The 12,193-nt window shown below is 38.9% G+C and overlaps 1 long non-coding RNA gene across 1 annotated transcript; it reads left to right on the top strand.

Moving 5' to 3' along the window:
- Window positions 1–3,075: 3,075 nt before the first annotated feature.
- On the top strand, window positions 3,076–9,896 carry LOC107807097 (uncharacterized). Its single transcript, XR_001652818.2, has 2 exons — window positions 3,076–4,128; window positions 9,585–9,896. It is a non-coding gene; the product is annotated as an uncharacterized LOC107807097 (long non-coding RNA).
- Window positions 9,897–12,193: the final 2,297 nt, after the last annotated feature.

Genomic DNA, 12,193 nt, shown 5'->3' with positions numbered 1-12,193 from the left:
CTGATGAATTTTCTCCTAGGAAAGAAATCTTAGTCTGATAAATATTTCTCCTAAGATAAAAAGCCCTAGTCTGATGAACTTTCTCCTACTATAGAAATGTTAGTCTGATGAATCTTTCTACTAAGATAACAAAAAAAACACCTAGTCTGATAAATGTTTCTCCTAAGATAGAAAACCTGGTCTGATGAATTTTCTCCTAGGATAAACATCTTAGTCTGATGAATCTTCCTCCAAAGATGCCAAAAATAAAATCTTAGTCTGATGAATCTTTCTCCTAAGATACCAAAAAAATAAATAAGAAAACCTAGTTTGATAAAATTTCTCCTAAGATAATTTAAAAAAAGAAGAAGAAGTCTGGTTTAGAAAAACAATGAAAATGATTTTTCTCAATAAAAAAAAAAAGAAAAAATCTTTCTTGGTTCATAGGGTCTCCACTCCCTAGCTGATGCCAGCATAACCTGGTAATCTTTTCCAACATAGGGTCTCACTCCCTAGTTGATGCCAGCATAACCTGGTAATCTTTTCCAATATAGGGTCTCATTCCTTAGTTGATGCTAGCATAACCTGGTAATCTTTCCAACTTAGGCCTCCAATCCCCAGTTGATTTCATTTTAGATATAGAGTCTCCACTCCTTAATATCTTTTTCTCAATGATGCACAATCTTGATTTTATTGCTTTCAATAAAGAAATAGTTTAGATTTTTGTTACAATAACTCACAAAAATTTCCTAGTGAAAACTGGAGCAGAAAAATTTCATTTGTTTGTTTGCTTTGGAGCCTGAGCAGGTTTTTACCTTGAGGCACAAGTTTCGAGACGACCAAAATAAGGAGTCTCAACTTAGAATAAAAGAAAAAGAAGAAAAATAAAAAGAAGCGAACTCAAAGTGCAGAAGCGGAGAAAAGATGTGGACTGCTCAAGACGTGATTGAAGTCACAAGCTTTCCATGTCCCGCCTTGATCCGAGAAGTTGAAAAAGGAATGAACAAGCACCTGCAACTAACAAGCATCAAGATTCAGATCAGAGTCCGCATGAAAAACCAACCAAGACTCAAGATCAAGCTTCAGAAGACTCATAGATAGGAATCTTGTAACTCGTAGTTGATAGGCTTAGTTAGTCTTTTAATTTTGATTTTGATGTAACAACAGTACCACGGACCGGAGCCTCGACGGAACCTCACTCGACTCTCGAACTCATCACTCCATCATTCATTCTTGAACTACACGCGACCTGATTCCCTAATAACCTGGGATATGTAGGCTGTCCAAAACCAGGACTCGGTTGCAACCTTTTCCTTTGTTTATTTTCCTTTTTGAATTAAAATTTGGTCAAAAATTAGTCACACGGCTCACTTTGTCTTTTCTTGAGAACTCTTCATGTTCCCAAGCAAAGAGGGGCAGCTGTGAACACCTAATTTTTAACCACATTTGGATTTTCACTCACATTTTAGTATTTAAATAGGTTAAACTTTTAGTTTTATTTCACCTTTTATAGGTTTTATTTGATAAAATTGAAAATCACAAAAAAAGAGTATATTTTTAGTAGGCGAAATGGCTTCCTGGCCACTTAAACTTGCAAGACTTTTGAAAGCCGATACACAAACTTTGGACTTTCCCATTTAAACACTCAAACTGGTAAAACCTACAACTAATAAACACTTTTGATCATTGACTATGCTTATGTGGCGGTAGCTTATCTTACGTGGACATAGTGCGTACAAGTCACGTTCAAATGGCGCGTGTATCTGTTATTATTCATTAAAAATATTGTAAAATTAAAAAAAAATAGAAACTATAAGGAAAACCAAAAAAGAAGAAGAAAATGGTGGCTGGGTTTATTGACTCCGCCTTATTCCGCCAGTTCCTCCAAAAAAGAGAAATTAACCATGGAGCTAGACTGCCGGAATTTTAATCAATTCCTATGGGAGATAAATTGAGAGAAAAATTGAGGTCTATGAATGTTACCAGAGAAAGGATTAGATTTGAAGGCCTAGATCCACCGGCTCCGACGACGGAGACGACGGATTTTCCGAGGGAGACGATGAGGAAAATTATAGTGAATGATGCTAGGAAAATTTTGAGGTTTTATCAGTTGGAGAACGTGAGATTGAGAGTTAGGGATATGCCGATGAACTCCATTTTGTACTCTAAATTCGTTGAGTTTCTCTTCGTCTTTTAGTTCCATGTTGATTTTGTTCCAGTAATTATCTTCTTCTTTTTGTAGTCTCCCTTTCTTCTTGAGTGGCTTCTGCTCCTACATGCTCATCTTCCATATCTTTAATCAGTTTTTTTCAAGTACCCAAGAATACAGAGGAGAGTATTTATAATTAGTGGAGGCCTTTCAGATACTTGGCCTTTAGCAACAGAGAACAAGGTTTGGAGTTTGCAAAGATTGTTGGACGATTCAGGCAGCGTCATCGTTTTTCGGTGACGTCGTTTTGCTTTGTCCCCATCAAGTAAAAATTGCACAGCTATGGTGAAGAAGAAAATAAGGGAAATATAAGAAAAAGTAGAAATTAATAAATTTATTCACGCTCTTGACGTGTAACAATCCCATTGGTCATTTGCTGACTGGATGGACACGTATGTAAATGTGTAATACACGCACGTAGGTTCAAAGGTCAAATGTGTTTATTAGTTAAGGGTTTCACGAGTTTGAGTATTCAAATGGGAAAGTCCAAAGTTTGTGTATCGGCTTTCAAAAGCCTTGCAAATTTAAGTGACCAGGAAGCCATTACGCCTTTTTAGTATAAGTTTTATCTTCATTTACAGGAAAAAAAAGAAAGAAAAAATCCAAAAAAAAGAGTTTTATTTAGTTTAGTGCAATTTTCTAAATCTGAGACTTTCGACAAATAGATATTGAGTGTAGTAATTTTACTTTACTTTTTATTTATTTATTTAGTAGGAGTAGATTATTTACTTATTTATTATAAGGAAAAAACTATAAAAAAGAAAGAACCAATTAAAAATGGTCATTTGCCAAAGATTCCTCCTTATCTTCTCATAACAAACTAACATGCTCACAATATTGGATATGCTTCACGTTACACTCCTATAGGAAAGCAATTTCATTTTTTTCCTTGTTTTAAAACACAAATATTCACTGTGCACTCTTAATTCTTTTTGTCTTCATGCATATTTCACATAGGCACAATACACAATAGAAAAATAACCAGGCCAACAAAATAGGGAGGGCCTACACATTTTCTTTCTTTCTAAAACACTTAGATATAAACACTCAACCCATCACTCATTTTTACATAGACACACATAGAAGGAGGGGGTAAAAATAAAAAGGGGAGGAGAAATCGAGGAAGAAAACAAAAAACACAAAATACAGAGAGCACAAAAAGGGGATAAGCAAATACAGAGAGAGAACGAGAATAAAGGAATAAGGAACTGGGTCATCTCCTTTCTCACAAAAATCAGTTCCAATTTTCTCTTAGAAGCCATGTAAATTACCACCAAAAGTCATCTCATTTCTCTTCCTAAGATCTAGATCCAAGAGCTAAAACAAAAGTTGCTTACCTTCTTCTCCTTCCTAAAATACCTTCATTAAACTACCCTCAAACACCCTCCAAAGAGCCCATTTTTTCAGCCATGAAAATCAGTCCTTAAAGCTCCTTTAATCAATTGAAAATCAGCTGCAACATGTGCAAAAATGCAGCAGCAGTTTGGCTGTAAAACCAGTCCAAATTGTAGCTTAAAATCACCCCAATACAGTCCAACAATGACCTCTAAGAGCAGCTCTATTTCTAAATGAAATCAGCCAAAAACCAGCCTTCAAACAGACCTTGAAACAGCGCCCAAGAACAAGCTAAAATCTACTGAAATCAGCTAGAAAACGCAGCAAACAGAGCTGCAAAACACCACCCAAAATCCAGCGTTAGATAGCAGCAAAATCAGCTTCGAATCTGCTGAAAAATCTGGCCAAAGGAAGCTGCGAAATAGCTCGAAAACCAGCCAAAACTTGGCTGAAAATCAACACCAAACAGTCCCTTTTTGCACAAAAAAATCGCATTTCCAAGGTTGAGTCGTTGAGTTCGCCGTCACTGGTTTTCGATCGTGGTCGCTGGTGTTTGGTCCGTCTTTTGAGTTGCAAAGCTTTAAAATTCGGATTCGGCAATAAAGGTCCGTTTCTTTTACACATGTATCGTATCTTCCTAGTTTGATTCATGGATTTTGTTTGAAATATTATTTCATCAAGTTTATATATCTATGCGAGTGTTGAATCCATAACTCGGACTGAGTCTACTTATAAGTTCAATTTTGTTTTGTTAGTATTGGAGGAAGTTAGGAAATTCGTATTGTTATCATATATTAGCATGTTGTTTGGTTGTTATCTTGATTAGTAAGCTATTATTTTCATGCTATTTGGTTAGTTGCTTTTGAGTTAGATAAATAATGATGAAATTGGAGATTTTGAGTTAGATAAGATTGTATAATAAATTGATTTGAATCTTGAACTTTGTCAGGTTATGAATTATTTGTTACTATGTGATCTCGCCATTTATTGAGTTAAGCAGAAGGCCTTTTGTTGATTGATTTTATTTTTTAAATTTATTTTGGTAAAAATTGTTATTTGTTTGATATATGGAAAAACAAGGAAAATGCTATTAAACTTACTCATGAAGTAAAAATGGTACTGTCAGTAAGTTCGTTAATGGAAATGGCCTTGATGTTTTAATCGAGAGGATTAATAACTAGGTTGGCTAATTTCTCGGCATCATGTTAATGGCTTTGCATACATATCAAATCAAAATAGGTAAATTATATTTTGCTTCACAATGGTATTATTCCTTAAACTCTTGGCATCTCAATAATCTCAAAGTTTAGGAAGAATTATGAATACGATTAGTATGCTTTAGACGCGTTTAAATTTATCATCGTGATTGTGTACACGTTCGCGTGACATAATTATGATTTTCAAAATAAATTGAGGTACGCGTTCGCGTGACTTTGGCCAAATAATCTTGATAATTAATAAAGCGTGATTAATTGTGTACATGTACGCGTGACATGATTCTTGATGCGCCAAACGAAATGAGTATACATACGCGTAACTCGATAATTATTTAAATACGGATTATCAAGTGATTAATAGAGGTAAAAGGTAAAAAAAATATAGGTCCTAAAATGAGTAATTAGATAAAATAAGCCAAGTATAAATTACTAAGCGATCGTACTAAAACCACGGAACTCAGGAGTGCCTAACACCTTCTTCCGGATTAATAGAATTCCTTACCCGGTCTTTTGTGTTCGCAGACCATAAATAAGAGTCATCTTCCTCGATTCGGAATTTTTAACCGGTGACTTGGGACACCAATAAACTATCCCAAGTGGAGACTCTGATTTTAATATAAATAATCATGTTTTGATTGTTACTTAAATTGAAAAAACTCCCCTATACCCCTTTCGGGTAGAAAAGGGAGGTGTGACAGCTTTCTCAAATCCAAATGGGTATTCATACAATTCAAGTGATATTAGCTCAAGTTGGATATTACTATCTCTAAGTTTAACCCTTTAATTGGGGCTATCAATTCCTTGAGTTCACCCCAACTCCTTGCTAGCCTAGTTTTTCTAGACTTAATCCCTCTTTCTCAAGTAGAGACTAAGTCATAAAGGCATGAATCAGTGTTTGCAACCACTAATTCTATAGTTCTAGCAAGAACTAGGATAAATATCACTTATCCATACACTTTCAAGCCCTAGAATTCAATACCAATTAAATACTCACACTAGGGTTGGGTCACAATCCTAGCTATGGGTCCAGCTACTCATGGAAATAACAGAAATCAAAGATGAAAAGAAGATAAAATTCTTAATACTAGATTAAAAGATGAAATCTAATGTTGAAAGATAATTTTAGTACAAAATTGCCCAAAACGGAATGTACAGCCATCTCACGTGCTCAGATAATACATAACATAACCTAAAAATGACAAAAAATTCTATTTATACTAAGCTAAAATTTTCAGACAAAAATACCCATATGGAGGTTGTGCGGACGCGTAATTCTGAGTGCGGCCGCATTCTTACTTTTGTAGCCGTGTAATTCTGATCGTGGTCCGCGTTCTAAAAATCTGGATTTAGGTTGAGCTAAATTTCGCGGACCGCATAATTTTAATCGCGGCCACGTATGGGACTTCTGCGGCCGCGCAATTCTGACGCGGACTGCACTTCTTTATTTTGCTCAAGTTGTGAGCTCTCTGAACTTCATGCATTGTGGTCCGCATAATTTCCATTGCAGTCGTAGAGAGACTTTCACGGCCGCACATTTCTGGTGCGGTCGCGCTTGTTATTTAGCCTGAAAATGCAACTCTCTGAACCTCCCTTTTGTGGATCGCGTATTTTTTATCGCGGCCGTGTTGTGGCTTTTGCAGCCGCACAATATTTGTGCGGTCCGCGTTTCAGATCTCTTGGCCTGATCTTGGTTTTTGTTCAAGTTTTGACTCCTTTATGAGGTGATTATGACTCCTTTGGCTCATTTTGAACAATTCCTACAAGCAAGAATATTACATTAGTTTCCAAGAATACCTTCACGCATTTTTGGCCCAAAACACAAGTAAAAGAGAGCAAATAATAGCTTAAAATCCCTACTTATAAGTAGCCAAGAATGGTCTTCCTAAATTCAGAGGACCTTCCTATTTTCCTCCATGTTCACCACAATGAAGTCCACAGGGAACACAAATTTGTCTACCCGAACTAGTACATCTTCAACAATTCCTTCAGGTATGATGATGGTCTGATTTGTCAGCTTTAAGGACACAGGTATCGACCTGATTTCTCTAATATTTCCGTCTAATTTTCTGAAAATAGACAAAGGCATAAGATTAATAGAAGCACCTAAGTCACACAAAGATTTTTGAAATTTAGTACTTCCTAAAGAGCAATGTACAGTAAAACTCCCTGGATCTCCATATTTTTGAGGGAGCTTATTTTAAAAAATGGTACTACAATCCTCTATCATCTTGACAACCGATGCCTATTCTACTTTTCGCTTCTTGGACAATATCTCCTTCATGAATTTAGCATAAGCTGGCATCTAAGAAAGCACCTATGTGAAAGGTATATTCACATGCACCAGCTTGAACACTTCTAGAAAGTGCTCAAATTATTTGTGCAACTTCTCACTTCTTTGCTTCTGGGGGAAGGTAGAGTTGGCATGTATTTTCTCTCTTTAGCCTCATTATTTGTTGCAATAACATCCTTCTTCTTTTTCTAAGATCTGGTAGTCATGTAACGACCCGATTAGTCGTTTTGCTTTCTAGGTCACCCGTTCTCCTAATTAAGACTCCCCGTATGTACCTTTACTGTTTTATGACTTATGGGTGTGGTTGGTTCGGGCTTAGAAGGGTTCGATGAAATTGAAACACTTAGTTCCTTAATAAGTAGCCTATAATATTTACGTTTGACTTGAGTCAACATTTTGAGTAAAGAACCTCAGAATCAGGATTTGACAGTCCTAATAGGTTTGTATGATGATTTTATACTTGGTTGTATGTTTGCATCGGGTTTCGGATGACCCCGGAAGCATTTCAACGCTTAATGTTGAAAGTTGGCACATTAAAGGTCTTTCAAATTCTTTAAGTTTGGTTTAGAGTAGATTTTGGTGTTATCAAGGTGAGTTTGGGATTCTGAGCCTAGAAATATTTTCGTATGGTGATTTATGAGTTGCACGCAAAATTTGGTGTCATTCTGAGTAGTCTAAGTATGATTCGGCGCGTTCGGAGTAAGTTGAAAAGCTTGAAGTTCATAACTTGATTCGATTTGGTTTTGGGGTGCGATTCATAGATTTGATATTATTTTAAATATTTTGAGAGTTCGAGGGGGTCTGTATTATGTTATGGAATTGTTGGTGCATTTGGACGGGGTCCCGAGCAGCTTGGATGAGTTTCGAACTGCCCGGAGCTAAGTCCAAAATGATGTCACTGCTGGTTCTAGTTTCCTTCTTCGTGATCGCGTGGGTGGGATCGTGTACTCGAAGAAGGAATTTGGGACTTGGTGGTTTTGTTCTTTGCGTTCATGAAGTCATGGATGCATTCGCGAAGGCTTGGGACTGGTCACCTTCGCGTTCGCGGTTGACTTGTCGCTTTCGCGTAAAGTCGAGGGCATGGGCCTAAGCACCCCACTTGCCTTACGCATTCGCACTTGAGGGAACACGTTCGCAATGAGGAGGCAGATTAGTGCATTGCGTTCGCAAGTGTCCTCTTACTTGTTGGTTGACTCTAGAGCTCTTTAAGGAAGGGTTTTTACCTAGCACTTTGAGCTAAGTAATTTCTACACAATATGAGTTTAATACATACATTATGGGTAGATTTTAACATAAAAATTGTGAAAATTTTAGGAGATTGTTGGTAAACCTAGGTTTTAATAAAAATGGGATTAGACCACGAAATTGATTATGTAATTGAGTTAAAATTATATATTTGGGTTCGTGAAGTTATGGATAATTTTTATCTTCAAAAATTCGGAATCCGAGCATGTGGGCCTAGGAGAAAATTTTAGGAATCTTCCAATTTGGGTTGGTTATGACTCTAGGAGCTAAAATATAAACTTTGGAGTGTATATTGATTAATCTCTAAAATATTTTATTAGTTTCGGATTGTTCGGCATCGACATGGGGCTTTCAGAGCGAATTATGGACCAGAAAGTGATCTTGGGAACGAGGTAAGTCTCTTGCCTAACCTTGTAAGAGGGAACTCATCCCCTTAGGCATATCCTTGTTGTGTGTTACTTGTGTGGGGAGCTACGTACGCACGAGGTGATGAATTCCGTGGGTAGCTATATTTCATGATAATGTTTGGGTAGACTTAGATTCACATCATGCTTTTACTTATACTGTTGTATGTATCATGCGTATAAATTGTCTTGATTAGAGCTGTGACTAGGGATTTAAATTTTCCATTATTTACTTAGCCTTCTTATTTCAGAAAATGGAGGAATACTTTATAAACTATAAAAAATCCATGTCTTCTCATCTCGCAAGTACTTACGCGGGTGAGGTAAATTTCTCTACTCTTATGGGATTGGACCATTTGCATCAGCAGCATGATAAAACCACTCTTATGGGATCGGGTTATTCACCTAGGCAGTATGATAACACCACTCTTATGGGATCGGGCTATTCGTCTCAGCAGTATGATAACATCACTCTTATAGGATCGGGTTGTTCACCTCGGCAGTATGATGGTAACACTATTCTTATGGGATCGGGACATTCATCTTAGCAGTACTGAGTACCATTATTCTTATGGGATTGGGTTGTTCACCTCGGCAATTTCTTGCTTAATAATTGAAATGAGTTTCCAGTTTAGGTATAATTAAGTTAGTGCCTTCACGACCAGTTATAAGATGTTGGTGATGTAATACGAACTCATGTTGTATTCATTGTAGTTGCTTTTATTTGTTTCATTGATGTCTGTTGTATGTTCACCATGTCTACTTTATGCACTGATATTATTATTATTGACCTCTAGTAAGTGTTAAGTCGACCCCTCGCTACTACTTCTTTGAGGTTAGACTAGATACTTACTGGGTACGCGTTATTTTTCGTACTCATACTACACTTCTACACTGATATGTAGGTACTGAGACAGGTTCCACCAGTGGTCACGGGGGTGTGTAGCCGATTATCTACAGAGACTTAGTGGTGAGCTACTTGCCTTGCTACGATTCGCAGCACCACATTCTCCTTCTACCTTATTTACTATTCTTGTCTATTGCTTTCGAACAGTGGCTTTAGTGGTTTATTTTGCATATCCTCTAGATTGCTCATGTACTTGTGACGCCGAGTTTTGGGGATTTGTAGCACATATGTATTTTTGTACTTGTCATTTCTATCACTGCAGGATATGTACTTATTATGTTGGTATTTTATTTAAAAAGATTTATCACAGTAGCATGAAATCTAGTTTAAAGTGTTCTCTAAAAAGGAAAACTTCCGTATTATTGTTAAAAAGGTAAATAAATTGTAGTTACACTTGTGGGCTTGTCTAACGATAACATTAGGTGCAGTATCGACCTATTATAGATTTGGGTCGTGACAGATTGGTATCAGAGTACTAGGTTCACGTAGGTCTAACTAGTCATGAGCAAGCCTAATAGAGTCTTGCGGTTCGGTGCAGAGACGTCCGTACTTATATTTGAGAGGCTATATGGTGTTAGGAAACTTCTCTTTCTTCATATCATATCATGTAATTGATATTATACTAAGTATCTTTCTATTGATCTCTCACAAATGGTGAGAATGCACGCGGCGGATGTACCAGGCGGTCGAGTGGCTGCTCCCCCTATTGTTAGAGGCTAAGGCAGATACCGGGGGAGGGCTCCAGCTCCAGTCAGAGGACGAGGGCATCCTAGAGTTACTACAGTTGTGCCACCAGTGGATCCAGTAGAGAATCATATTATTAAGTAGCAGGATAGTCATCTTTCAACTGTGCCAGCCCCAACAAATTTCATGACTGCACCGGGTTTCCAGGAGGTCATGGGCCATAAGTTGTGGTTCATGGACTTTATGATGTAGGCTAGTTTATTCCAGCAGACCCCGCCGTATCTCAGCGGGAGGGGTAGCACAAACCCCTACCAATCAGGCTCCAAGGCATGCTGCTGCCGTTTATTATACCCCAGGTGCACTACCTGCGGGCGGAGCCCAGCTTGTTGCAGCAGCTATGCTAGAGGTCGTACCAGTTGCGGCCGTTGATCAGCAGAAGCAGCTGGGCAAATGGACTGGGCTTCGCCCCCTATACTTTTGGAGGTGAGCGTTCAGAGGATCACTAGTTCTTCATTGACCGGTACAAGGATAGGCTTCGGAACATGGGGATATTGGAGTCCAACAGGGTGGACTTTGCCACTTTTCAGCTTGAGGGCAAGACCTGCAAATGGTGGTAGGCTTACCTTCTTAGCACACCAGCATGTTCACCTCCCTTAACTTGGGATCATTTTACAAATCTGTTGTTGGAGAAGTACATACCACCTTCAGAGAAAGAGGCGCTTCGGGTTTAGTTTGAGTGACTCCATCAGGGTCACATGTTTGTCACTAACTATGAGGCAAGATTCACTGGCTTGTCTCGCCATGCAGCTATCATACTCCCCATAAATGTAGAGAGGGTGCGGAGGTTCATTGCATGTCTGCACCCGGAGATTCAGGTACATATGGCACATGACATAGAGATGGGAACTTCCTTTCAGCAGGTTGTGGATATAGCTCAGAGGATCGAGCGTACTCGTAACCATAGCGGAGAGTTTGCACCAAGAGACAAGTGGCCCTGGTAGTTTGGAGGATTCAGTGGCACCCCACCTAGGGGCAAAGGTCAGTTCATGAGGGGTCATCCCAGCAGGCCCATGTAGCTAACACCACATCTGCTTCGGGTGCTCCAGTACGACCTTATTTCAGTGTCACTCCAGAGTGTACTTACCACCCGCCAGCTATTTAGGGTTCCTCCAGTAGGTATTCAGGCCATCAGGGTCAGACTTCAGGTCAACTGTCCACCATTCCGAGGGGTTGTTTTGAGTGCGGGGATCTTGACCACGTGAAGATGTTTTATCCTAGACTTTGGTCAAGGCCGAGCAGCAAGACTATAGGCCATGCTTACTGCACCAGCTACCCTACCGCTAGCCCGACCGGCTAGAGGCGGAGGGCAGGTGGCCGGGGGTTGTCCTAGAGGTGGAGGCCAATCAGGTGGCATACCGAATAGATTCTATGTTATCCCCATGAGGCCAGAGGTAATTGCCTCTGATGCAGAGATCACATATACTATTTCTATTTACTGGAGGGATGCCTCGATATTATTTGATCCAGGGTCTACTTATTCCTATGTTTCTTCTCTATTTGCTCATTATTTGGATGTGTCCCCTGAGTCCTTGGGTGTTCCTGTATATGTGTCCACACCCGTGGGTGATTCTGTTGTTGTGGATTGGGTCTACTAGTCCTGTGTGGTGACTTTATATTGATATGAGATCAGTGCGGGTCTTCTACTGCTCGATATGGTGGATTTCGAGGTTATCTTAGGCATGGACTGGTTGTCCCCGTACCATGCCATTCTGGATTTTTATGCAAAGACTATCACCTTGGAAATGGCTGGGTCACCCAAATTAGAGTGTAGAGGTTTGCTTGTCGGTACTTCCATCCAGGTTATTTCCTTCTTGAAGGCTCCACATATGGTCGAGATGGGTTATTTGGCTTACTTGGCCTTTG

This window comes from Nicotiana tabacum, chromosome 10 (genome assembly GCF_000715075.1).
Source record: "Nicotiana tabacum cultivar K326 chromosome 10, ASM71507v2, whole genome shotgun sequence".
Taxonomy (NCBI): domain Eukaryota; kingdom Viridiplantae; phylum Streptophyta; class Magnoliopsida; order Solanales; family Solanaceae; genus Nicotiana; species Nicotiana tabacum.
The sequence above is the reverse complement of the archived record's forward strand: the minus strand, read 5'-3'. Positions and strand labels throughout refer to the sequence as shown.